The following is a 13124-nucleotide window of genomic DNA, read 5'->3' on the forward strand; positions in this document are numbered from 1 at the left end:
GTGAGGGGCAGGGGCCAATAGGAAGCCCTGACAGTAACTAGAAGATAGTGGGTTAGGGTGTTCTGGTTTCTTGGAATGCTGCAGGAGCAGATGTTTCTTTGATCTGTAGGGATTTTATCTCCCTTTGATAGGCAGGTAGGGAAGATTTCCATTTTCCCTTACTCCTGTCTCTATGTGGTTTCTTTATTTAGCTTGTGGGGGAGTGCCCTGTGGAAGGGCACATAGCTTATGGGGTTGGGGTTAGCCTTTCCCCAGTGCATATCAGGGGAAACTGAGCTACAGCTTGTTAATTATTATAAGCCACTAACATTTATATTTCATTCCTTTCACTTAATGGTTCACATACACACTCAAAAATTCAGAGCACAGGCTGCGCAGAGTGCAGTGCGAGAGCAGATTGCTGCTGGCCACTGAAAGGTGCTCCAGGCCCCAGCCCGGAAGGCGGAGTCTGGCCCCAGGGTCAGCGGCACCCCATGAGGGTTTTTAAACCTCTGCATCTGAAGGCGCTGTGTGCCTGGACAGGGTGCCGGCGCCACAACCAGCCCAAATCCCTCTCCTGAGCATGGGGCATGGGTCGCCGCTCCTGCGGCGGGACTCCTCCTCGCTCACCCGCGCACCTCAGTGGGGTGGACAGCGGGAGCTGGGGGCGCAGGAGGGGCAGAGCCCTGGAGGGCCGTTGGGCCGGTGGCGAACCACGCGGGGCGGGGATGGGGCAGGAGCGGGACATGGCCTGAGGAGCCGGCAACAGGAGCCATCACACCGACACCCGCCCAGGGCCTGCGGCGGGGCGGGGCCGACTCCACGGGCGCCAGCGTCCAAGGACTCCACGACTGCCAGCACCGCCCCTCTCGAGATGCGCCGCTGGCGCGCTGGGCAGGCGATGGTGGCTACTGGGAATGCGAGGATCCAGCGGTGTGGTTGGTATGCGGAGGCCGGGAACCCTAGCACCGCCTCGCCGCACGGAGCGGGGGGCCTGGCAAGGGGGGGCCTGGCGGGCAGGGCCTGGCGGACAGGAGGTGCCCTCTTCGCTGAGGTCCTGACACGGGGACGTTGCGCTTAGTGGTCCATTGCTATGACCTCTGTCTTCTCATTCTTTTTCCTCTCACCTTATTGTCAGAATTCAACACATGCAAATGCAACTGCATGCATCTTATGCTTTTATATCTAGGCTGTTGAGCACTACCAAATAAAATCTAATTTCACAGTTGGGAGCCACAGCAAGGTCCTTCTTTAAAACCTTAACTAAAGTCTTGGTGTCATCTAACGATGAGTTTCTTTCAATTTTCCTCAAACCCCAGACTTTACCACTTCCCTCTCACAGATGATGGCAATTTCTACTTCACAAAGAAAATAGATATAATCAATGGTGGGTTTACCTCAAAATGTAGATTATTAGTTTTTACAAAAACTGGCGTTTCACATGGGGAAACGAAGCTGCACTGGGAAGTGGATTTGGCTGAACAGATAGAGCGTCTGCCTACCACATGGGAGGTCCAGGGTTCAAACCCAGGGCCTCCTGACTTGTGTGATGAGCTGGCCCATGCACAGTGCTGATGCGCAAGGAGTGCCCTGCCACACAGGGGTGTCCCCCACATTGGGGAGCCCCATGCGCAAGGAGTGCCCTGCCACACAGGGGTGTCCCCCACATTGGGGAGCCCCATGCGCAAGGAGTGCCCTGCCACACAGGGGTGTCCCCCACATTGGGGAGCCCCATGCGCAAGGAGTGCGCCCCATAAGGAGAGCTGCCCAGCATGAAAAAAGAAAGTGCAGCCTGCCCAGGAATGGTGCCACACACACGGAGAGCTGACACAGCAAGATTACACAACAAAAAGAGACAGAGATTGCGGTACACTGACAAGAATACAAGCAAATACAGAAGAACACACAGCAAATGGACAGAGCAGACAACGGGGGGGGGGGAGGGTTGAGGGGCAGGGAAGGGGAGAGATTTTTTTAAAATCTTAAAAATATATATATTAAAGAAAAAGAAGCTGCTTCCTTTCATCTCACTTTGAAAGCAAAAAAATTCAAGTTTTAAATGTTTTAAAAAATGAAACTTAGAAGTATTAGGAGAAAATATGGCAAAGTGTCCTTATATTCAAAGTGGAGACTTTCTAAAGACTGGAACCTTAAAGAAAGATAGCAGTGATTTCTTTAAAACTAAATGAATCTGGATGGAGAAAAAAATCCATAATCAAAAAACAAGTAGAAAACTTGCTTATTATAAGCACAGAACAAATTTCCTCAGTTAAGAGAGTTTTATAAATCAACAAGGAAAAGTCCAAAATTCCCAAGAAAGGCACATACAGACAGAGCACAGGGGGAAAAAAGCTGGTGTTCTTTATTTTGAAGATACTCAGTCTAACTTATCATCTAAGAAATACAAAGTAAAATGAAACACAAGTCTTTTTTATGACCTTAACACCAAAAACTTTGATAACATGCTACAAGTGAAGCTGTAATGACCTATCATCCTGATGTAGGCTATGGGTGCGGGGATGTGACTGTTCATCTCTTCGTAGATAACCTGAGATGTATGTGTCATGAGCTGTGTGTTTGGGACAGTGAGAACTGCAGCTCTGCCCTTGGTAACCATAACAACAACTCCAGTCCCAGAAAGAGTTTAGCAATGCAAACTCTATAAACTTTAAATATTCAGAGAAAATGCAAACCCAATATACTAAAAGCTTATCTAGAATGTATAAAGTCCATGCTAAAACCTTACCTAGGATGTGGAAGATATATGTTAATTCAAGCTTATTGAGCGCTGAAACAAACCATTTGGCCATTCCTCTGTATAAAAAGAACTCAAAAATCTTGTTTGAGTCTCACATTTTGAATGAGAAGCTCGGAGCCTGGCCAATGGTAAATAAATCCTTTTTCCTTCCCAAAATTATTCCTGAGTCCTGGCCCTTCTATACGCAAATAATTGAACCTCTCTCAACTTCTACAACAATACAACTTAATTGAAATAATTTGACAGAATTGTTACTTTAAAATCATGTATTCCTTGATCTAGAAATTCCTCCTATAGTACTATCCTTCAGATACCCGTATAAAGACATATGTACTAATATTCTTTGTAGATCTATTTAGTAGCAAAAAACAGTGGAGTGTTTAGCCAAGTACTGAGTGCTCTAGCTGGAGTGTCTAACATAGTCCAGATTGGATCAGAAACTGACTTCTGAGACCTGATGAGTGAATAGGAGTGAGTCATATGGACAGTCACAGATATCAACATTCATGGGCAAAGGCAACATTAATTGGGAAGGTAGAAACTGAAAATTCATTATCATCAGCAGTATCACAGCGAGAATTTTAACTGGAAGGGTAAGTAGGCCTGATTATGTGAATCACAAAGAGCAAACTACATTATAAGAAATTTGATCTTTAACCTCAGGGCAATGGTGAACCATTGAAGGACATTAAATCAACATCACATTTGGTTTTCAGAAAGATCACTCTGATTGCTGAGTGGAAAATGAATTAGATTAGTCAAAGAGCCCTTTCATCCCATAAATATTTACTGAATGCCTAGTATGTGCTAGACAATATCTAATTGCTGTTTTAAAAAGAGATAATAATTCAAATAAGAGTGGAATGTAGCCTTTCTTCTAAGGAAGAAGCCAAGGTTTTCTGGCTTGAGCAGTTGGATGAAAAACCATGCCATTCCCTGAGATAAAGTTCTCAAGTGAAAGAGCATGTTTGCAGAGTGACATTGATACATTCATTGGCTTGGGAATATACTGAGTTTGAGGTGAACTGGAGATGTCGTGTAGAGTCTTTAGGAGAAGGCTCTGAGTTAGAGATAGACACCAGGGAATGATGAGTGTCAAGATAGTAATCAATGGGGAAAGGCAGGAAGATATGAGAGGTGGAGGCGTCTTTGGGACATGGAGCTGCCCTGGATGGTGCTTCAGGGGCAATCACCGGACATTGTAAATCCTCACAGGGCCCACTGGATGGAATGGGGGAGAGTGTGGGCCATGGTGTGAACCGTTGACCATGGGGTGCGGGGGTGCCCAGAGATGTACTTGCCAAATGCAATGGATGTGTCATGATGATGGGAGGGAGTGTTGCTGGGGGCGGGGGGGGAGAGGTGGGGTTGGGGTGGTAGGGTTCAATGGGACCTCATATATATATATTTTTAATGTAATATTATTACAAAGTCAATAAAATTTTAAAAAATGAAAAAAAAAAAAAAAGATAGTAATCAAAGCCGTATGAGTATGTGAGATCTGCTGGAGTGTTAGAGTCACTTAATAACATTACCAATATGTTTTGAAACAATTACTATACAATATACTGCAGAAGTGGTAAGCTAAGACAATCCTTATCCTCACAGACCTAACTTCTAGTATTAAAGCAAGTCACACTTACAAATGTACAAATGCAAACTGATTTAAACACACTTAAGGAAATGGAACATAGCTCTATTAGTAGTATGGAGATGAAGGTACAGAAGTGAATAAATGACCAGAAAGGGCCTACACCATACCATGGATAGATGGCCAGTGCAGTTAGCTTTCCACAGTAAGAACAAACAAATGAAAAACAGCTTTTCCCAAAAAATAGGAAGTAGAAGGGAGAAAATTCACGACTTTCAGAATTCAGCTCTGGTGTGGATGGGAGTCCCAGGCTCTGGTATATTGAAGGTGGATGTGGGGGTCTCTAGAAGAATGAACTGAACTTTGGACAGTTTATTAAGCCTTCAAGCTTTTGCCTCAAGGCTTTTGGGTGTTGGCTACCAGGGAACATGCAAGACTTGGCCTTTGTGTGCTGAGGTTGACAGGTAAATGCCCCAGTGATCAGAAGCCTGGGCTGTGTATTGAAGGCCATACTCAGTCCAGTATAGGCCCTATATATCCATGATAGCCCTTAACCTTGAATTCCTGTCTATGTTCTGCACTGTTGACAGGAAAGAATCATGCACAGTTTGGGACGCCCTGCGTCCTTCCTAACTACCCAGGGAACCCCTCCCCCAGATCCTGTTTTCTTATTGCTCTATATAACCTTCACAGAAACACCCTATAAAATAGAGGGTGCAGCTCCCAGAGAGGTGGTAGCAATGTAAAAGAGAAGGTCCCAGAATGTGGTTGGGCCTGGACATTGAGACATTGACCTTTGTTACAAAGGGGTTTGTTGAGACTCCATGTCTAGCTCATTCAATCGTCCTTTACATTAGGAGACTTCTGAGCCAAAATCACAAAATTTGTCAACTAGATTTTCTGGAGACTGTTACAACCCTCTTCCCATCTCTGCCAAAGTTAACATTTATCCATTTTCCCTGAGGCAGGGGGAAAGAATGTTTCCTCTCCTACTCCCATTCACTGTTGAATCCTCATTAGCTCTTGATTCAAGAGTACAATAACACCAGAACAAATATTTTTTGTTTCTTTATATTTTCATGTGAACAATCCTCATTCTCCTCCAGGCTCTTATGGATGCTACTGACTGGATCGGAGAAAGTTGGAGAAGTGCAGTAAGAAATTAAAAATTACTAAAATAATCTTTAAAGATCTTACCAAACTAACCTCCAAGTTCAAGTTGGAAGAAATGACCAAAGTAAGAGATATAAATGTAAAAGTTGTAAAAGTCAGAAAAATGTTAATGAAAGACCTAGCTTGACCTATGTAAAGCCACCCTTGGAAAAAGTATATAGTATGCCTTTTTCCCCTTTGCCACTCTCAGAGGAACCCACCGTAGTCTGGTTTCTGTCCTATCCCCTCTATTCTGCAAAGGTCCCTGCCTGTATCTCCAATGATTTCTGTATTCCTAAATCTCTCTTCTGGTCTCACGTTACTCATCTACAACTTCCTCTTTCTTAAAAAGCTCTCTTTTCCAGACTGCTGATGACATGCACTATACTCGGCTTTTCTTGCAACTAACCCTTTCTTTTATGAACCCCTTATTGCCCCACCTTCTCTTTGATTTCCAGTTGTTGGGGTAAAAGTTTGATCCTGAACTCTCTTCTTTATCTATACTTTTCCCTAGCTGATCTGATGTAGTCTCATGGATTTAAATACCATCATTACCACTCTCCTGGCCCAACATAATTGATTTAGGTGAGGAACAACAATGGATGCTAAAACTATTAGGTAAAAATTGTTAGGTGCCAGGATATTCACAGGTTACAAAGTAGTACCCCCAAAAAGGACTTGCTGATTTCAAAGGGCCAAAAATGTGCTGCCCTACCAAATGATTAATCACAGCAACAGTTATACTGAGATGATCTGATATCATGAGAATCTTAATGTGATATAATACGAAATACACAGCATCATAACTCTCAAAAAACCTTCCCTTTTACAAAAAATACAAGGCTTGGCGGAATATTTAATGATGGCTTGAAGAAATTAATTGGATAACTAATATGTGTTGTTGGAAAGTCCAATGTCATGAAAAGCAAAAACAGAAATACAGATGGGCTAAATTAGATGAAAAGAGAACTAAAAAGACCAAGTGAAATGCATGAACATTGATTGTAGATTGGTTAAAAAAAAAAAAATAGCTATGAAATACATTCTTGGGATAATTAGAGAAATTAAATGTGGATTAAACAATATTATGGAATTGTTAATTTTCTTAAGTGTGATCATGATGGTGTGGTTATGTAAGAATGATATTCTTAGAATGTGAATGCTTATGTTTTAGGAGTAAAGTATAATAATGTCTATAAATTACTTTCAAATACTTCAAAAATAATTGGTTAAAAATACATATAGAAAGAAAGCAATTGTAGCAAAATATTAAAATATTAATATTAAATAAAATTGTTGAATTTGAATGAAAATGAGAACACAATATATAAAAACCTATGGCGGCGGTGGACTTGGCCCAGTGGTTAGGGCATCCGTCTATCACATGGGAGGTCCACGGTCCTCCTTGACCCGTATGGAACTGGCCCATGTGCAGTGCTGATACGCGCAAGGAATGCTCTCCTTGACCAGTGTGGAACTGGCCCATGTGCGTGCTGATATGCGCAAGGAATGCTGTGCCATGCAGGGGTGTCCCTGCGTAGGGGAGCTCCACATGCAAAGAGTGGGCCCTGTAAGGAGAGCCGCCCAGTATGAAAGAAAGTGCAGCCTGCCCAGGAATGGTGTCACACACGCAGAGAGCTGACACAACAAGATGATGCAACAAAAAGAAACACAGATTCCCGTGCCGCTGACAACAACAGAAGCAGACAAAGAAGACACAGCAAACAGACACAATGAACAGACAACCAGGGTGGGTGGGGGGAAGGGGATATAAATAAATAAATAAATAAATCTTTAAAAAAAAACACAAAAACTATGGAACATCACAAAGTTAGTGCTGAGAGAAAAATTTACAGCCCTCAGTGCTTACATTAGAAAATAACAAGGAGCTAAAATTGAAGATCTAACTGTACACTTGGAAGAACTAGAAAAAGAACAGTAAATTAATCCCAAACCAAGCTGAAGGAGAGAAATTGTAAAGATCATAGCAGAAATAAATGAAATCAAGAAGAACAAAACAAAAACAAACAAAAAAATAGTAGAGAGAAATAAAAAAAAAAAAAACAAGTTGGTTCTTTGAGAAGATTAACAAACTCAAAAAACCCTTAGCTAGACTGACAAAGAAAAAAGGAGAAGAGACAAATAAATAAAATCAGAAATGAGAGAGGGCACATTAAAACTGACCCTGTAGAAATAAGAGAGATCATGAGAGGATACTGTGAATAACTGTATGCCAAAAAACTAGAGCATGTAGACAAGATGGACAAATTCTTAGAAAAACATGAACCATCTCACTGACCCAAAAGAAATAGAAAACCTCAACAAATCAATCATATGTGAAGAGATTGAAACAGTCATCAAAAACCTCCCAAAGATGAAAGGCCCAGGTGAATTCTACCAATCATTCAAAGATGACCTAATACAAATCTTGCTCAAGCTCTTTCAAAAAATTGAAAAGAAAAGAATGCTACTGAAGTCATTTTATAAAGCCACATCACCCTAAAACCAAAACCAGAAAAAGATAGTACCAAAAAAAGAAAATTACAGACCAATAACCCTAATGAATAAAAATGCAAAAATCCTCAACAGAATACTTGCAAACTGCATCCAAAAGCACATTAAAAGTATTCTACAATGTGATCAAGTGGTTTTATCCCAAGTATATGGCACAACAAAATCAATTAGTGTAATAAGCCACGTTAATAAATTGAAGAAGATAAATCCTATGATCCTCTCAATTGATATAGACAAGGCATTTGACAAAATATAGCACCCTTTCTTTATAAAACACTCCAAAAGATAGGAATAGAAGGAAGCTGTCTTGATATGATTAAATGCATATATGAAAAACCCAGAGCTAGCATTGTACTCAATGGTTAAAGGCTGAAGCTTGCCGGCTGAGATCAGGAACAAGACAAGGATACCTGCTGTCCCCATTATTATTCAATATTGTGCTAGAAGTTCTAACTAGAGCAATTAGGCTAGACGAAGAAATAAAAGGCACCCAAATAGGAAAGGAAGAAGTAAAACTCTCATTATTCACTGATGACATGATCCTATATCTAGAAAGTTCTGAAAAAATTCACAAAAAAGCTACTAGAATTAATAGACAAGTACAGCACAGTGGTGGGACACAAGATTAATACGCAAAAATCAGTAGTGTTTCTATACACTACTGATATGCAATCTGAGGAGGAAATCAGAAAAAAAATTCCATTTATAATAGTGACTAAAACAATCAAACATTTAGGAATAAACTTACCCAATGATATAAAGGAGTTTTATTCAGAAAACTACAAAACATTGCCAAAAGAAACCAAAGAAGACTTAAATAAATGGAAGGACATTCTGTGTTCATGGATTGGAAGACTGACTGACTATTCCTAAGATGTCCATGCTATCCAAACTGATTTACAGATTCAATGCAATCCCAATAAAAATCCCAACAGCCTTTTTTTGCAGACATTGAAAAGCCAATAATCAAATTTATTTAGAAGGGTGAGTGGCCCTGAATAGTCAAAAATGTCTTAAAAAAGAACACTGTTGAAAGACTCTCAGTTCCTGACTTTAAAGCACACTACTTAGCTACAGCGGTAAAGACAACATGGTCCTGACATAAGAACAGACAGATTAACCAATGCAACCAAATCAAGAACTCAGAAATTGACCTGCACATCTACAATCAAGTGTATTTTGACAAGGTTGTTAAGCCCACCCAGCAAGGCCCGAACAGTTTATTCAACAAATGGTGTTGGGAGAACTAGATAGCCACATCTAAAAGAAAGAAAGAAGACCCCTATCTCATACCTCACACAAAAATAATCTCAAAATGGATCAAGGACCTAAATATAAAAACAGCAACTATAAAACTCCTAGAAAAAAATGTAGGAAAACATTTTCAAGATCATAGGTGGTAGTTTCTTAAACCTTATACCCAAAGCATGAGTAACAAAAGAAAAAGTAGATAATGGCACCTCCTCAAAATTCAACAATTTTGCACTTCAAAGGACTTTGTCAAAAGGGTAAAAAGACAGCTGACTCTATGAAAGAAAATATTTGGCAATCACATATCTTACGAGGGTTTAATATCCATGATATATATAACAGCATATGACTCAATAATAAAAAGACAAAATATCCAATTAAAAATGGGCAAAAGACTTGAAAAGGTTAAGTGTCCAAAAAAGAAATACAAATGGCAAAGAAACACATGAAAAAATGTTCATCATCACTAGCGATTAGGGAAATGCAAATCAAAACTTCAATGAGATATCATTTCAAACCTATGAGACTGGTTACTATTAAAAAGTAAAAAAACTGTAAATGTTGGAGAGGATGTTGACAGATAGGAGTACTTATTCACTCTTGGTGGGAATGTAGAATGGCACAGCCACTGTGGAGGACTGTTTGACAGTTCCTAAGGAAGTTGAATGTAGACTTGCCATGGGACCTGGTAATACCAATGCTATGTATATACCCAGAAGAACTGAGATTAGTGACAATAATAGACATCTGCACGCTGATGTTCATAGCAGCGTTATTCACAATAGTCAAAAGTTGGAAACAACACAGTGTCCATCAAATGATGAATGGATAAAAAAATTGTGGAGGGAAAACGGACTTTCGCCCAGTGGTTAGGGCGTCCGTCTACCACATGGGAGGTCCGCGGTTCAAGCCCAGGGCCTCCTTGACCCGTGTGGAGCTGGCCCAAGCGCAGTGCTGATGCGCGCAAGGAGTGCCGTGCTACACAGGGGTGTCCCCCGCCTAGGGGAGCCCCACGCACAAGGAGTGCACCCATAAGGAGAGCCGCCCAGTGCGAAGGAGGGAGCAGCCTGCCAAGGAATGGCGCCGCCCACACTTCCCGTGCCGCTGACGACAACAGAAGCGGACAAAGAAACAAGACGCAGCAAAAAGACACAGAAAACAGACAACTGGGGGAGGGGAGGGGAATTAAATAAATAAAAATAAATCTTTAAAAAAAAAATTGTGGAGTATACACATGATGGAAATGAAAACACAACTTATCAAAACTTAAGGTTCATTGAAGGCAGAACTGAGAGGGAGATTTACAGTCCTAAATGCCTATATTAAAAAAGAAGAAAGAGCCAAAATCAAATAACTGAATAAGTGGAGAAATTAAAAAAAGAACAGTAAACCATTCCCAAATAAGCAGAAGGAAAGAAATAATAAAGTTTAGAGCAGAAATAAATTAGATCTAGAATGAAAAAACAATAGAGAAAATCAACAAAACCAAAAGCTGATTCTTGGAGAAGACCAATAAAATTGACAAACTCCTAGCTAGACCAACAAAGAAAAAGAGAAGATACAAATAAATAAATCAGAAATATAAGTGGCAATATTACAAATGACCCCACAGAAATAAAACAGATCATAAGAGGATATTATGAGAAACTGTATGTCAACAAACTAGACAACCCAAATGAAATGGACAAATTCCTAGATATGTACAAACAACCTAAACCGAAGCTACAAGAAATATAAGAATTTAACAAACCAATCATACTTATATTGAATCTGTCATTTTTAAAAAATCTCCCAACAAAGAAAAGTCCAAGACAGGATGACTTCACATGTGAATTCGAGAAGAATTAACACCAATCCTGTTTAAACACTTACAAATAATTGAAGAGGGAGGAAAATTACCCAAAACATTTTATGAAGCCAACATCAACCTAATACAAAAGCCAGATAAGACGTTAAAGAAAATAAAATGAACATAGATGCAAAAATCCTCAACAAAATACGTGCAAATATCATCCAGTAGTATATCAAAAGACATATACATCATGATCAAGCAGGATTTATTCATGGTATGCAAGGGTGGCTCAATATAAGAAAATCAATTAATGTAATACAACACATTAGAAATTGAAGGGAAAAATCTACATGATCATCTCAATTGATGCAGAAAAGGCATTTGACAAAACCCAGCATACTTTCTTAATAAAAACACTTTGAAAGACAGGAATAGAAGGAAAATTCCTCAATATGATAAAAGGCATATACGAAAAACCCACAGCCAACTTGGTACTCAATGGGGAAAGGTTGAAAGTTTCCCTCTAAGATCAGGAACAAGACAAGGATGCCCACTGTCACCATTGTTAGTCAACATTGTGCTAGAAGTTCAAGCTAGAACAATTAGACAAGAAAAAAAAAGGCATCCAAATAGGAAAGGAGGAAGGAAAACTCTCACTGTTTGCAGATGACATAATCCTATATTTAGAAAAGTATGAAATGTCTATGGCAAAGCTACTTGAGCTAATAAATAGATTCAGCAAAGTGGCAAGGTACAAGATCAACAAACAAATTTCATTAATTTTTCAGTACACCTGTATTGAACAATCTGAGGAGATATTCAGGGAAAAAATTCAATTTACAATAGCAACAAAAAGACTCAGAAACCTAGGAACCAATTTAGCCAAAGAAGTACAGATACTATATGCAGAAAACTGTAAAACAATGCTGAACTAAATCAATGAAGACCTAAACAAAAGAAAAGACATTCCATATTCATGGATTGGAAGACTAAATATCATGAAGATGTCAGTTCTACCCAAAGTGATTTTTAGATTCAGTGCAATACCAATCAAAATTCCAACAGTCTACTTTACAGAAATAGAAAAGGCAGTTACCAAATTCATTTGGAAGGGAAAGTGCACCTGATTAGCCAAAAGAAGGCTAAAAAAAGAGCGACATGGGAGGAATTTCACTACCTGACCTTGAAACATATTAGAAAGTGACAGTGGTCAAAACAGCATGGTATTGGCATAAAGATAAATACATCAATCAGTGGAATAGAATTGCGAGTCCAGAAATAAACCCTCACATCTACAGTCAATTGGTTTTCAACAAACCTACCAAAACTGTTAACAAGACAAAACAGTCTCAACAAATGGTGCTGAGAGAACTGGATATCCATAACTGAAAGAATGAAGGAGGACCCATATCTCACTCCCTATACAAGAATCAACTAAAATGGATCAAAGATCTAACTATAAAAACCAAGACCAAAAAATTCCTAAAAGAAAATATAGGGGAGCATCTTAAAGACCTTGTGGTAGGTGGTAGTTTCTTGAACCTTACACCCAAAGCACGAGCAACAGAAGAAAAATTAGGTAAACAGGACCTCCTCAAAATTGAACACTTTTTCACTTCACAGGACTTTGTCAAAAGGGTGAAAAGGCAGCCAACTCTGTGGGAGAAAATATTTGGAAATCACATATCTCATAAGGGTTTAATATCTAGATATATAAAGAAATGCTACAACTGAACTATAAAAAGACAAATGACACAATTTAAAAATGGGCAAAAGACTTGAATAAACATCTGTCCAAAGAAGAAATACAAATGGCAAAAAAATATGAAAAAAGTGTTCAACATCACTAGGGATTAGGGAAATAAAAATCAAAGCTACAACATCATTTCACATGTATTAGATTTGCCATTATTAAAAAAAGACAGAACTACAAGTGTTGGAGAGGATGTGGCAAGATGGGAACACGTATTTACTGTTGGTGGGAATGTAGAATGGTACGGAGGACTGTTTGGCAGATCCTAAGGAAGTTGAATATAGATTTTCCACATGACCTGGCAATACCACTAGTAGGTATATATCCAGAAGAA

This window comes from Dasypus novemcinctus, chromosome 2 (genome assembly GCF_030445035.2).
Source record: "Dasypus novemcinctus isolate mDasNov1 chromosome 2, mDasNov1.1.hap2, whole genome shotgun sequence".
Taxonomy (NCBI): Eukaryota; Metazoa; Chordata; class Mammalia; order Cingulata; family Dasypodidae; genus Dasypus; species Dasypus novemcinctus.